Raw genomic sequence first — 15036 nt, 5'->3', positions numbered from 1 at the left:
ACAAGTAGCAAAAGGCATCAAAATGGAAAGGGAGAAGTAAAGATTTCACTATTTGTGGAAGAGATTTTATATCTAGAAAACCCTACAGAATCCACCAAAAAACTATTAGAAATAATAAATGAATACAGTAAAGTTGTAGGGTACAAAGTCAACATACAAAAACCTGTCGCATTTCTATAAACTAACAATGAACTATCAGAAAAAGAAATTAAGAAAACAATTCCATTTACAATTGCATCAAAAAAGAATAAAATACCTTGTGATAAATGTAACCAAAGATGTAAAAGACCTGTACAATGAAAACTGTAAGACATTACTGAAAGAAATCGAAATTGAAAAATACCCATGGCATTTTTCACAGAAACAGAACAAAATATCCTAAAATTTGTATGGAACCACAAAGGACCCTGAATAGCCAAAGCAATCCTGAGAAAAAAGAGCAAAGCCAGAAGTATCACACTCCCTAATTTCAAACCATACTACAAAGCTATAATAACCAAAACAATATGGTATTGGCAGAAAAACAGACACACAGATGAATGGAACAGAATTGAGAGCCCAGAAATAATCCCCCACATATATGGACAATTAATTTATGATGAAGGAGCCAAGAACATACAATGGAGAAAGGAAAGTCTCTTCAATAAACAGTGTTGAGAAAACTGGACAGCCACATACAAAAGGATGAAATTAGACCACTATCTTACCCCATGCACAAAAATTAAACCAAAATGGGATTAAAGACTTAAGTATGAAAACATAAAACTCCTAGAAGAAAACATAGACAGTACAATTTTTGACATCGCTCTTAGCAATGTCTTCTTGGATCTGTCTCCTCAGGAAAGGTAAACAAAAGCAAAAATAAACAAAACTTCAAACTAAAACGAAAACTAACTAAAACATGAAACTAACAAGCTTCTGCACAGCAAAGAAAACCATCAACAAAATGAAAGACAACCTACTGAATGGGAGAAGATATTAGCAAATAATATATCTGATAAGGAGTTAATATCCAAAATATATAAAGAACTCATACAACTCAATGACTAGAAAACACAAACAACCTGATTAAAAAATAGACAGAAGATCTGAATAAACATTTTTTCCAAAGAAGATGTACAGATGGCCAACAGGCACATGAAAAGGTGTTCAACATCACTAATTATTAGGGAAATGCAAACCAAAACCACAATGAGACATCACCTCATACTTGTCAGAATGGTTATTATCAAAAAGACAAGAATTTACAAGTGTTGGAGAGGATGTGAAGAAAAGGGAACCCTCATACACTGTTGATAAGAATGCAAACTCATGCAGACATTATGGAAAAATGTATGGAGATTCCTCAAAAAATTAAGAATAGAACTACCATATGATCCAGCTATTCCACTGCTGGATATTATGCAAAGAATATGAAAACACTAATTTGTAAAGATATACTCACCCCTATGTTCATTGCAGCATTATTTACAACAGCCAAGATATGGAAATAACCTAAGTGCCATCAATGGATAAATGGATAAAGAAAATGAAGAATACCACTCAGCTATAAAGAAAGATGAAATCTTGCTATTTGAGACAACATGAATGGCCCTTGAGTGTAATATGCTAACTAAGTCAGGCTGAGAAAGACAAATACTGTATGATTTCACTTGTGTGTGGAATATAAAAAGCGAAAGAAAACAAAACAAAGCAGACAACAAATTGGTGGTTACCAGAGGGGAAGGGAGTGGATGGAGGGCAAAATGGGTAAAGGGGGTCAATTTTATGCTGATGATGGAGATTGGACATTTGTTGGTGAGCTAGTTGTAGTATATACAGATGTTGAATTAGAATGTTGGACACCTGAAACCTATATAATGTTATAAACCAATGTTACTTCCAGAAAAAGGAAGAAAGAAAGGGACCCACTAGCCAATAAAACTCAATAGGGAAAATGTAGTCTTTTGGACAAACCATGCTGGCATTATTAGATTTCTGTAAGGAAATAAATAAATTTTGTCTTTACCTCATGCCATACATAAAAATTAACTTGAAATAGATAATTCACCTAAACATAAATGCTAAAGCTATAAATCTTCTAGAAGAATATACGGGCATCCTTGTTTTATTCTGCCTTGCTTTATTGTGCTTCAGATACTGTGTTTTTTACAAATTGAGGGTTTGTGGCAACCCTGCATTGAGCAGGTTTATTGGTGCCATTTTTCCAAGAGCATTTGCTCACTTTGTGTCTCTGTGTCACATTTTGGTAATTCTCACAATATTTCAAACTTTTAAATTATTATTGTATTTGTTATGGTGATCTGTGATCAGTGATCTTTTTTTTTTTTTTTTTTTTAAAGATTTTATTTTTTCCTTTTTCTCCCCAAAGCGCCCCGGTACATAGCTGTGTATTCTTCGTTGTGGGTTCTTCTAGTTGTGGCATGTGGGACGCTGCCTCAGCGTGGTCTAATGAGCAGTGCCATGTCCGCGCCCAGGATTCGAACTAACGACACACTGGGCCGCCTGCAGCGGAGCGCGCGAACTTAACCACTCGGCCACGGGGCCAGCCCCATGTGATCAGTGATCTTTGATGTTACTATTGTAATTGTTTTGGGCACCACAAACCACGCCCATATAAGATGGCAAACTTAATCGATAAATGTGTGTGTTCTGACTGCTCCACCAACAGCCGTTCTTGGCTCTCTCCCTCTTCTTGGGCCTCCCTATTCCCTGAAATATAGCACTATTGAAATTAGGCCAATTAATAATTATACAATGGTCTCTAAGTGTTCAAGTGAAAGGAAGAGTCGAATGTCTCTCACTTTAAATCAGAAGCTAGAAATGATTAAACTTAGGGAGGATGGCATGTCAAAAGCCAAGATAGGTTGAAAGCTAAGCCTCTTGTGCCAGTTAGCAAAGTTCTAAATACAAAGGAAAAGTTCTTGAAGGAAATTAAAAGTGCTACTCCAGTGAACACACAAATGATAAGAAAGTGAAACAGCCTTATTGCTGACATGGAGAAAGTTTTAGTGGTCTGGATAGAAGATCAAACCAGCCACAGCATTCCCTTAAGCCAAAGCCTAATCCAGAGCAAAGCCCTAACTTTCTTCAATTCTATGAAGGTTGAGAGAAATGAGGAAGCTGCGGAAGTAAAGTTTGAAGCTGGCAGAGATTGGTTCATGAGGTTTAAGGAAAGAAGCCGTCTCCATAACATAAAAGTGCAAAGTGAAGTGGCAAGTGCTGATGTAGAAGCTGCAGCAAGTTATCCAGAGATCTAGCTAAGATAATTAATGAAGGGGCTACACTAAACAACAGATTTTCTATGTAGATGAAACAGCCTTCTATTGGAATAGGTGCCGTCTAGGACTTTCATAGCTAGAGAGGAGAAGTCAATGTCTGGCTTCAAAGCTTCAAAGGACAGGCTGACTCTCTTGTTAAGGGCCAATGTAGCTGATGACTTTAAGTTGAAGCCAATGCTCATTTATTATTCTGAAAATCCTAGGTCCCTTAAGAATTATGCTAAATCTACTCTGTCTGTGCTCTATAAATGGAACAACAAAGCTGGTATGACAGTACATCTGTTTACAACATGGTTTACTGAACATTTTAAGCCTGTTGAGACCTATTGCTCAGAAAAAAAAAGATCTTTTCTAAATATTACTGCTCATTGACAATGAACCTAGTCACTCAAGAGTTCTGATGGAGGTGTACAATGAGATTAATGTGGTTCTCATGCATGCTAACACATCATCTGTTTTGCAGCCCAGGGATGAAGGAGCAATTTTGACTTTCAACTTTTATTTAAGAAATACATTTTTTAAGACTGTAGCTGTCATAGATAGTGATTCCTCTGATGGATCTGGACAAAGTAAATTGAGCACCTTCTGGAAAGGATTCATCATTCTTGACGCCATTAAGAACATTTGTGATTCATGGGATAAGGTCAAAATATCAATATTAACAGGAGTTTGGAAGACGTTGATTCCAACCCTCATGGATGACTTTGAGGGGTTCAAGACTTGAGTGGTGGAAGTAACTGCATATGTGGTGGAAATAGCAAGAGAACTAGAATTAGAAGTAGAGCCTGAAGATGTGACTGAATTGCTGCACTCTTGTGATAAAACTTCAACGGGTGAGGAGTTGCCGCTTATGGATGAGCAAAGAAAGTGGTTTCTTGAGGTGGAATCTACTCCTGGTGAAGATGCTGTGAAGATTGTTGACATGACAACATAAGACTTAGAATATTACATAAACTTAGTTGATAAAGTACTGGCAGGGTTTGAGAAGATTGACGCCAATTTTGAAAGAAATTCTGCTATGGGTAAAATGCTATCAAACAGCATCGCATGCTACAGAGAAATCGTTTGTGAAAGGAATATTCAATTGATGTGGCACACTTCACTGTTGTCTTATTTTAAGAAATTGCCACAACCACCTGAGCCTTCAGCAACCAGTACCCTGATCACTCAGCAGTAATCAACATTGAGGCTCTCTACCAGAAAAAAGATTATGACTTGCTAAAGACTCAGATGATGGTTAGCATTTTTTTTAGCTATAAAGTATTTTTTTTTTCCTGAGGAAGATTAGCCCTCAGCTAATATCTGTTGCTAATCTTCCTCTTTTTTTCTTTGAGGAAGATTAACTCTGAGCTAAAAATCTGTGCCAATCTTCTACCACTTTATATGTGGGTTGCTGCCACAGCATGCCTCATGAGTGGTGTAGGTCAGTGCACAGGATCTGAGCCTGCAAGCCTGGTTCACTGAAGTGGAGCACACTGAACTTAACCACTACGCCATGGGGCTGGCCCATAAAGTATTTTTAAATTAAGGTATGTACATGGTTTTTTTAGACATAATGTTATTATACACTTAAGAGACTACAGTAGTGTAAACATAAATTGCATATGCCCCAGGAAACCAAAAAATTCATATGACTTGCTTTTTTGCAATATTTGCTGTATTGCAGTGGTCTGGAACCAAACTCACAATATCTCTAAGGTATGCCTGTATAGGTAAAATCTTTACAACCTTGGGATAAGCGAAGTTTTCTTTATAAACACCAAAAGTACAAGCCAAAAAAATCACTGATACATTGGACTTTAGCGTTATTAAAACAGCCACTCTTTAAAAGACATCATTAAAAAACTGAAAATAGAACAGATTGAATGAAAACATCTAATACGTATATAAAGTACATGTAAGAGTCCTTTATATATTCTAAACACATAAAGAACTCTTACAACTCATAATAAGAAAATAGGCCAATGTAACACGAGCCAAAGATTTGAACAGACACTTCACAAAAGAGTATATACAGATGGTCATTAACCACATGAAACAATGTTCAACATTATTAGTCATCAGAGAAATGCAAATTAAGTTCACAATGAGATACCACTATGCACTGATTTGAATGGCTAAAATTAAAAGACTGACAAGCTCAAATGTTGGTGAGCACGTGGAGCAATTGGAATTGTCATATGTTGCTGATGGGAAGGTGCAACCACATTGGAAAACTGTTTGGCATTGTCTTATCAAGATAAACATGTGCATATCACATGAACCAGCAATCCTACATCTACATAGTTACTCAAGAGACATAAAACCATATGTCTACACAAAAACTTGTATATGATTGTTCATAGAATCTTCATCATAGCCAAAAACTGCATACAATCCAAATTTTCATCAAGATATGAATGGATAAACAAATTGTAGTAATCCATACAACAGTATACTACTTAGCAAAAAAACAAGATGATTTTCTGATACACATAACAACATGGATGAATTTTTAAAATATGCTGGTGAAAGAGGCCAGACACAAAGAGGACATACTGTGAGATTTTATTATGCGAAATTCTAAGGAAGACACATCTAATGTATAGTGATAGGAAGCAGATCAGTTGCTGATTGGGGTCATGAGTAGAGAGAGATTGGGAAGGGACAAGAAGGAAACTCTTTGGGGACATGAAAATGTTTTATATTTTGATTGGCTATGTATGGTTGCCAAAATTCATCAAACTGTTTACTTAAAATATATGAATTTTATGTTTGTAAATTAAGTTGATTTTTAAAAATATCGTCATTTGTCTCTTAAAGGCATACTTAAGCTTAACTTTTATTTTTCAAAGTCAAGAAAAAGTTGCCTTTGAACTCTGGAAGACCATAAATATTTTGTGTTCTATCTACTCTGTTTTACTTTCACTTGAAAGCCAGCCAATTCTTTTATGAGCTCTTTTTATTTTACCTTGTGAGATATAGCCTTAATTTGTCTTCTAGGGCTGCCATAAGGAAATACCACAGACTGAGTGGCTTAAACAACAGAAATTTATTTTCTCACAGTTCTGAAGGCTGAAAGTCCAAGCTAAGGTGCTGGCAGGGTTGATTTCTCTTGAGGTCTCTCCTTGGCTCACAGATGGCCTTCTTTTTGTTCTGTCCTCATGTGGTCTTATCTCTTTGCATTGGTCATAGTTGTCTCTCTGTCTCTTCTTATAAGAACACCAGTCATATTGGATTGGGACCTCAGCCTTATGCCCTTATTTATCCTTAATTATCCCCCCTTAAAGACCCTATATCCAAATATAGTCACATTGGGCATTAAAGCTTCAACATAGGAATTTGGGGAGGGACATATTTCAGTCCATAACATTCTGCTCTCTGGGCTCTCAAAATTCCTGTCCTACTCACACCGAAAAACATTTACCTCATCCCAACAGCCCCCAAATTCTTAACTCATCCCAGCATGAGCACTAAGTCTAAAGTCTCATCTAAATTTCACTTGAATCAGGTATGGGTGAGACTCGAGATACAAGTCATCTTGAGGCAAAATTCCTCTCCAGCTGTGAAACTGTGAAACCAGACAAGTTACTGCTTCCAAAATATAATGGTGGGGACAAAGGACAGACATTTCCATTCCAAAAGGGAGAAGTGGGAAGACAAAAGGGGTGATGGGCCCCAAGCAAGTATAAAACCTAGCAAGGAAATTCTTTTAGATTCCCCCCCACCCCCATTAGATCTTAAAGTGTGAGAATAATACTCTTTGGCTCCATCTCCTCTGCTCTTCAGGCCCACTGGGGCATGACTCTGGGTGACAACACTGACCTCTGAGGCTCTGAGTTATAGCCTTGCCTCTGAGGCATTGGGTGGTGACAGCCTGGCCCAGTGAAAATGAGGAGTAGATGGCCTTGCCCTTTGAAACCATGGAGGATATGGCCCTTCCTCTAGGCCTGTGGTGGCAGTGGCAGCCCTGCTGATTTCTGAATTACCCTTGGGGTCATTTTTCCCTTTTCTTGAACAATAATGCATGTTGACAGCCAGATAGCTCTATTGTCCCATCCTGAAGAATCCCAGAATTCTGACAGCCTTCCTTCATTTCGTCCTACCTCTGTCCTCTTTAGTCCATACTGGTAGTGTCCCTGCTGGTATAATCCCATCTCTATTTCTGGCTTCTGCTGAGATGGCTGATTAAACCCATGAGTCACACCTATGATCTCTTTATCAAATGATTTTCCAATCACATCCTTGCTGTTCTCTCAAGAAAATGCTGTCTCATTTTTTGCAATATGGATAGGCTGAGAATTTCCAAAATCTTCAAGTTCTGGTCCTTTTTCCTTAACAATTACTTCAATTTACCTCTCTCCTCTCACATTTTACTATAAGCAGTCAGGAGAAACCACGTTGCACCTCCAACACTTTCCTTAGAAATCTCCTCAGTTAAATATCCAAGTTCATCACTTTTAACTTGTACTTTCTACAAAACATAGAACATAATTTGGCCGAGTTCTTTGCCACCTAGCTGGTGCTGTAGCTAAGTCTTCAAAAGGCCATTCCACCATTCTATTAAGCCTGCTGCTTCAGGATGGTGGGAACATGGTAATACCAGCAATTTCTATGAGCATGACTTACTTTACTTGTTGTAAAGTGAGTTTCTTGATCAGAAGCAGTGTTGTGTGGAATACAGCAGTCCTCCTTTATCCATGGGAGATATGTTCCAAGACCCCCATGGATGTCTGAAACCATGGATAATCCTGAACCCTATACCAAACCCTATCCTGCAACAGTCAATCTGATAACTGAGATGGTTACTGACTAATGGGCGAGTAGCATATGCAGCGTGGATACGCTGGACAAAGGGATGATTCACATCCCAGGTAAGATGGAGGGAGACAGTGAAAGATTTCATCATGCTACTCAGAATGGTGTATAATTTAAAACATAAATTGTTTACTTCTGGAATTTTCCACTTAATATTTTTGTACCATAGTTTATCACAGGTAACTGAAACTGTGGAGAGCAAAACTGCAGGTAAGGGGGGACTACTGTGCCATGACAGTGGAGAAGGCATTCTGTGAATCCATAGATGGTAGTTTTGGCAGAAGCATTGCATGCAGGGAAGACAAATCCATATCCAGAGTGAGTGTCTCTTCCAGTAATAACAAAATGTTGCCATATCCATGATGGAAGCAGTCCAATGTAATCAATCTGCCACCAGATAGCTGGCTGATCATCCTGGGCAATGGTGCTGTTTTGGGGACTGAGTGTCAGCCTCTCCTGGTGGCAGATTGGGCACTCGGCAGTGGCCATAGCCCAGTCAGCTTTGGTGAGTGGAAGTCCATGTTGCTGAGCCCGTGCATAACCTCTATCCCTGCCACCATGGCCATTTCATTTATGAGTCCATTGGGTGATAATAAGGTTGTTTGGGAAAAGAGGTTGACTAGTATCTACAGAACTAGTCATCCTACCCACTTAATTATTAAAGTCCTCCTCTGCTGAGGTCACCGTTTGGTGAACATTCACATGAGATACAAATATCTTCACATTTTTTGCCCATTCAGAGAGGTCAATTCATATAACTCTTCCCCAGACTTCCATGTTACCAATTTTACATTGCTGCTTCTTCACTTGGTGTCCCCAGCTTTCTGAAGGCAACAATGTTATCAAATATATTTCCATTGTGTAACATGGACATTACTTTTATAAATTTCATTATCAGTTTCCTCATTACCCAAAGAACAACTACTTAAGCCAACACCACATATTTTAAGATTTTGTTATGGCATCATCCTACTCCTCATACCAAAGTATGAATTAATCAGGTTAGTTTATGAACAATCGCAGAGACTTAAAGCGGCAAATATTTATGTCTCACTCACATTACTTGTCCAAAATGAGTTTGCAGTAGGGCTCTACTTATCATTGTTGCTCAGGGACTCAGGCTGCTGGAGACCCCACGCATGGCTTCAGAGTGAGAAAGAGTTGGTAAGGTGGTGGAGAAGCATGATCCTTTTTTGTCATCAGAATTAGAGTATTTGGAAATTGGTGTACCATAGTATGGTCTACTGTAAGAACACAAGGTTAAACACTAAAATTCATCACTTCCTCCTGATCACTCAAAACCTATGCAACTCTGTAACCAGAGCACCAACTAAAGCAATTACAATCCTAATGCAAATTCTTATACCTTTAAAAAGCATAAACTCTATAATGAAAATAGGCCTTTACTTAAAAAACAAAAAGGTAAACATGGCTTAATGGAGTTGGTACAAGGAAAAGTTGAGGCTGTTGAGTTATGGAGCCAAGAGAAAAATGTACATAGTTTGGAGAGGATCATGCAATAAGTCCTTGCAAGAGAAAACACTTGGCTAAACTCAAGCCAATAAGAATGTGATTGAATGGGTTTCCTGTTGTTGTTGTTAGTGCCATCTAGTTGATTCTGACTCCTAGAAACCCTGTGTACAGCATAGTGGAACCCTGCTTGGTCTTTTTGCATCATCATCTCACCTTCTGGTTCTATATCAGACAATGCACCATTGCTTTTTATGGCCAGTTTTTTCTGAAGTGGGTGGCCAGGTCCTTCTTCCTAGTCTATCTTAGTCTAGAAACTCTGCTGAAACTTGTCCACCCTGCTGGTGTTTGAAATACCAGTGGCATAGCTTTTAGCATCACAGCAACATGCAGCCATCACAGTATGACAACTAATAGATGAGTGGTGTGTAAATCAACCTAGGCCATGGCACTTGAATCTTAACCACTAGACCACCAGGGGTTTCATGTACAGGTTCATATTCCTCTGTGGCTTGCTGTATTTTGTTGTATTTATGGTAGTTTGTTTCCAACTTCTATTATTTGTGTAAAATATTAATGTGCTGGAGAGAAAAAATCACATATGAACAAATGTGACTTCGACAGTATACTATTATTCCCTATTTACCAATGACCTGCAAGCTTATTTGTATTGCAGAAATATGCATTGTAGCAGAAAGGCTGTGTTACGTAGAAGAGTGCTATGGTGCCACAGAATCTGTAGTTGTCAGCCTTGTTCTAATCTTAAGGAACCTGGAAAGGCTTTCGAGGGGGAAGTGATTGAAGCTAACACCTGAAGGATTTTTCAAGGCCAAGCTATTGCAAAGGTTAAGAAGAAAGCATTTCAAACAGAGGGAAAATTTTGGGAGAAATGCTCAGGACAAAAAAGCAACAAACAAACAAAAATCAAGGACTTTTGCAAGGAGCTAAAGGGAGTTCAGTATTTTTGGAGGTAAGAGAGCAATTGGTCTGAGATGAAACTAGAGATTTAGAACAGGGCCAGATCATGCAGGGGCTATCGGCTGTGTGAAGGATTTTTTTTGTAGTAAAAATGGGAAGGGAGTGACAAGATAAAATTTGGTTGTTAAGTGGAGAATGGATTATTATGGGGGCAAGAGTAGGACCAGGAGAGTAGTGAGAAGGTTATTACAGTTGCCTAAGAAAAAGTTGACTGTGGCTTGGATCCGACTAATTACAGTGGCAAAAAAGCAAATGGATTCAGGAGCTATCAAGGAGGTAAAACAAATAGCACTTAGTACTATGTGTTTGGTGTAGCGGGGAGAGAATGGGGAGCATGATGACTCAAGAATAGAAGGTTAATTTTGGATCTGATGCACCTGAAACGTCAGAGATGCTGTCCAGTTGCTGATCAGATAGGTGAGCCTGGATTTCAGAAAACAAGTATGGGCTGAGGATAAATTTGGGAGTTGATAGCACAAGGATGGTTATTAAAACCATAGAGTAAATGTGAGAATTTAGGAAGAGAGTCCACAGGAGAAAAAAAATTGGGTTTGGATGGTGCTTGTTTCACAAGTTATTTTTGTATCCCAGAGAAGCTTCCCTGGCTTTTTTTCCTCTCGGTCAGTATAACTTAACCCCTCAGGAAACAATGACTGTGGTAACGCTGATGATGGAGCAGATCAAGAGTCAGGTTGTGCCCTGAAGAGATACATGGCTGTGCCTTCGGGATGTTTATACATGGTGGCTGCTCAGTGGTGGAGTGCCAGGAGGAACAGGAGGAAACCCGCTTTCTTCTCCTATGCTAGTCTTCAAGTAGTCAGGTTGACCGAGCTGCTGCCGGTGGCATGCATTGGGGCCAGTCCAAGATGCTGGACTGCCATAACTGGTTTCTCTGAATTGCACATATGTAATATTACAGACAGGTGCATTAGCTCTACTATTTACTAATCATAGCATGTTGGGTAACTTCTCTGTGACGCAGTTTACTTACATCTAAAATGGGTATAATTATAATCATTATCCAATTGGGATATTGTGATGATCAAATTATTTAATATACGTAAAGCACTTAGACTAGTGCCTGGCATGTAGTAAGCTTTAAATAATCATATACTACAATTGTTACTTATCTTTACATTCGGTGTGGGCGTAGAGGCAGCGGTCAAGGAAAAAATTGTAGACAAATATTGGAGGATGGAATTTGGTGGCTTCTCTCTGTAAGCACAGCAGGAAATAAAAAGCAGTTAGTAGGGGGACCGGCCAGTGGGGCAGCGGTTAAGTGTGTGTGCTCTGCTTCGGCAGCCTGGGTTCATGGGTTCAGATCCAGAGTGTGCACCTACCCACGGCTTATCAAGCTATGCTGTGGCAGGCATCTCACATATAGAGCAGAGGAAGATGGGCACAGATGTTGGCTCAGGGCTAGTCTTCCTCAGCAAAAAGAGGAGGATTGGCGGTGGATGTTAGCTCAGGGCTAATCTTCCTCAAAAAAAAAAAAAGTTAGTGAGTACAACACTAACTATGCCTATTCTCCTTTATAGTTATATAGCCAGCTGCTAAATGGTTCAGGGCCTCCAGCATCAGGCACTGTGCATACCTTTGGTAATTTCATGAGTCAATGAGTCAGAAACTCTCCTAAAAATGACATTTTCTTGGCATTTTCTTTAACATCTTTATAGGTTACCATTCAGACTGGGAAATCACAGCTCACAAATCAGTTTTTCTGAGTTGAAAGTAAACCAATGTTTAATAAGATGGAGTTTGCTGGGCTGGGTATTGGCAGGACTTGAATTGCTAATCTGTACTTTGGTGGACTCAGTAAGTCTGAAGATGTCCTTCACGCCAAACCTGGATATAACACCAGTATCGTTCATTCATTCATTCAACAGATATTTACTGAGTGCCTACATTGTGCTAGGGTGCCATTCTAGAACATATCAGTGATCAAAATGGCAAATATTCCCAGCCTTGTACAACCTGTATTAGAAGGAAGGTTTGGAGAAGGTGTGGATAATTCACGTAAAACAGTTTGTGTAGGTTTTCTGGAAACAAAATTTCCAATCTGATTAATAAAAATTTTCATTAGTTCCTCTTGCCTTTCTGAAAAACTTCATTCTGTCCTGGTAAGCACCCCTTCTCTCTGGTTCTCCCTATGTTCTCAGTGGATATCACACTCCAGATCTATACGTACACTGGAAACCATCTGGTCCAAACTTCTCGTTTTATAGATGTGACAACTGAGACCCAGAAAATGAAAGGAACTTGGCTGAAGTCTTCAGAGTGAGTGGCTGCCTTCAGCAAACGTAAGATTACTTGTAACAGATTCCCCCTGAAAGCCAGGTGAAGAGAAATAAATAAAATGGTTCAGCGACTCCCCACCCGCCCCAATACATGATGCTCTGACTCTTGAGTCTTCCAATAGATGTTTACTTATAATGTATTTCTATGTATAAGACACAGTACTTAGATCAATCAGAAATGGGTTTGGTACATGCAACAGGAAACACCAACACAGCAGGGGCTTAAATAAAATAGAAATTGATTTCTGTCTCATGTAAAAGAAACATAGAGATAGACACTCAGAGGCAGCATGGCAGCTGTGCAATCTTCATGATTCAGGTCCTTGCAGCTCATCTCTCCACCATCTCTGGAGTGTATCCCTTGTCCTCAGGTTCAAGTTGGCTTGTTTAGCTTTCACATCTGTATTCTAGAAAGCAGGGCAGTGGAAATAGAAAAAAGAGGCAGAGAATGAGTGCCACTGTACCAGTATCAGTCAGGGTGTGCTCAGCAAACAGGTCCACTAAGAGTGAAGGAGAATAGGTATTTATTTTAGGGACTTGACTTTCCAAACTGTGGGCACAGGTGAAACTGTTTATGTTCTGCTGTGAATATACTGTGCATGTTGCTGGGCCTGAAGATAGCAGGACGGGCCATTTAGAAGAAAAGATGGACATTTTCATGATCAGTTTTTTGTGTCAGCTTGGCTAGGTTCTCATCCTCAGTCATTCAATCAGCTGCTGTGAAGGTATTTTGTAGATGTGACTAAAGTCTATAATCATTTTGCTTTAAGTAGGGAGATTATCCTTGATAATCTGGGTGGACCTGATTCAATCAGTTGAAAGACAGAACTGATGCTTCTTAGAAGAAGAAATTCCACCGTGGGACTTTACCCCATGCCTGAGAGTTTCAACCTGCCCTTCTTGATGGCCTGCCTTACGGACTTTGGACTTGCCTAGCCAGCTTCCAGGGTAAGTCAATTCCCTGCAATAATTCTCGTAATACATGTCTTCTACTGGTTCTATTTTTCTGGCATAACTCTGACTGATACAGACATGATGTGATAGAGAACAAGGACATCCTGGAACCCATGAGGACAGAGTGGAACTTACACTAATCTCTAACTACCTCCAAACCTCCAACTCTGATGATGCTGATGACCTGTAGGAAAAGCTGCCATCCTTTGTCACGGAGCTAACATATACTTTGTCCAGGAGCTGGAGAAGCAGCAGGATCCAGCAGGAGTTGCTGCAGACCCAGCTGCTATGTCATGTTGACAAGATGAGCCAGCAGATCCAAGGTGCGTCAGCTGCAACAGCACCTGACTTTACACTGACCTTCCTGGTATAAACACGGCTACTATTTCTCTTCTACCTTCCAAACCACGTGAAAATTTCTCCTGTGCCCCATTCTAGCCCAGAACCATACAGAGGAGGAGATTCTGGGCAACACTGTTTCAGTTTAGCTAGGTTGACAAGGTACAAAACTGCCACTGCCATCTTGGGGGAGGTTTCTTGGAAGCTTCCACATGACACTTTGTTTTATAGTTCATTGGCCAAAACATGCAGACCATATCTGGCTGCATGTCTAAAAGTAGGGGTTCTCTTTTAAAGAAAGGGAGGATGGATATTGGGGTCAAAAACTAATCCTCTCTGTCAAAGCACTGTTCTTTATATGACCTGGTTCCTACCTTCTGGTGCCTAATTTTTAGGAGGGTAAATACAACACTATACAAACTTGTGTTGAGCTTTCTTTTTCAGCTAAGGAAAAATACTTCCCCTTCATAGTCCCTTGGTAAACTTGACAGAGTGTTTTTATGTTTAAAGAACTTTTCCTATATCAAAGCAGTATCCTCTGGACAGCAGTGAACCTCTGTAAGTGGCGATTCTTCACCTCACTGTCAGGGTGTCTTATATAGATTAGCAGCAGGACTTTTTAAAGGCCTTTTGAGGGGATGTTTTCTTCTCTAAAAGAAGAAAATGCACGGTCAGTGACCAGGGGTCTCTGGTATATGTGAAATGCCTTGGGGGATCTGCTTGAGTACAACGAAAAGGAAACCCACTTATGTTGCGGATTTACAAAGATTATATCTTATTTAAATGCCTCTTTGTCTATACAGATTCAATCAAATCAACTCCAGCTCATATTTGGGCAGCAATACTAATATGTAATGTCTCTGGAGCTTTGCCACAGGTCAGGCACTGGTCTAAGCAATTTATGTAGATTATCACATTTA

Source organism: Equus asinus, chromosome 9 (genome assembly GCF_041296235.1).
Source record: "Equus asinus isolate D_3611 breed Donkey chromosome 9, EquAss-T2T_v2, whole genome shotgun sequence".
Lineage (NCBI taxonomy): Eukaryota > Metazoa > Chordata > Mammalia > Perissodactyla > Equidae > Equus > Equus asinus.
Note: the sequence above shows the minus strand (reverse complement) of the source record.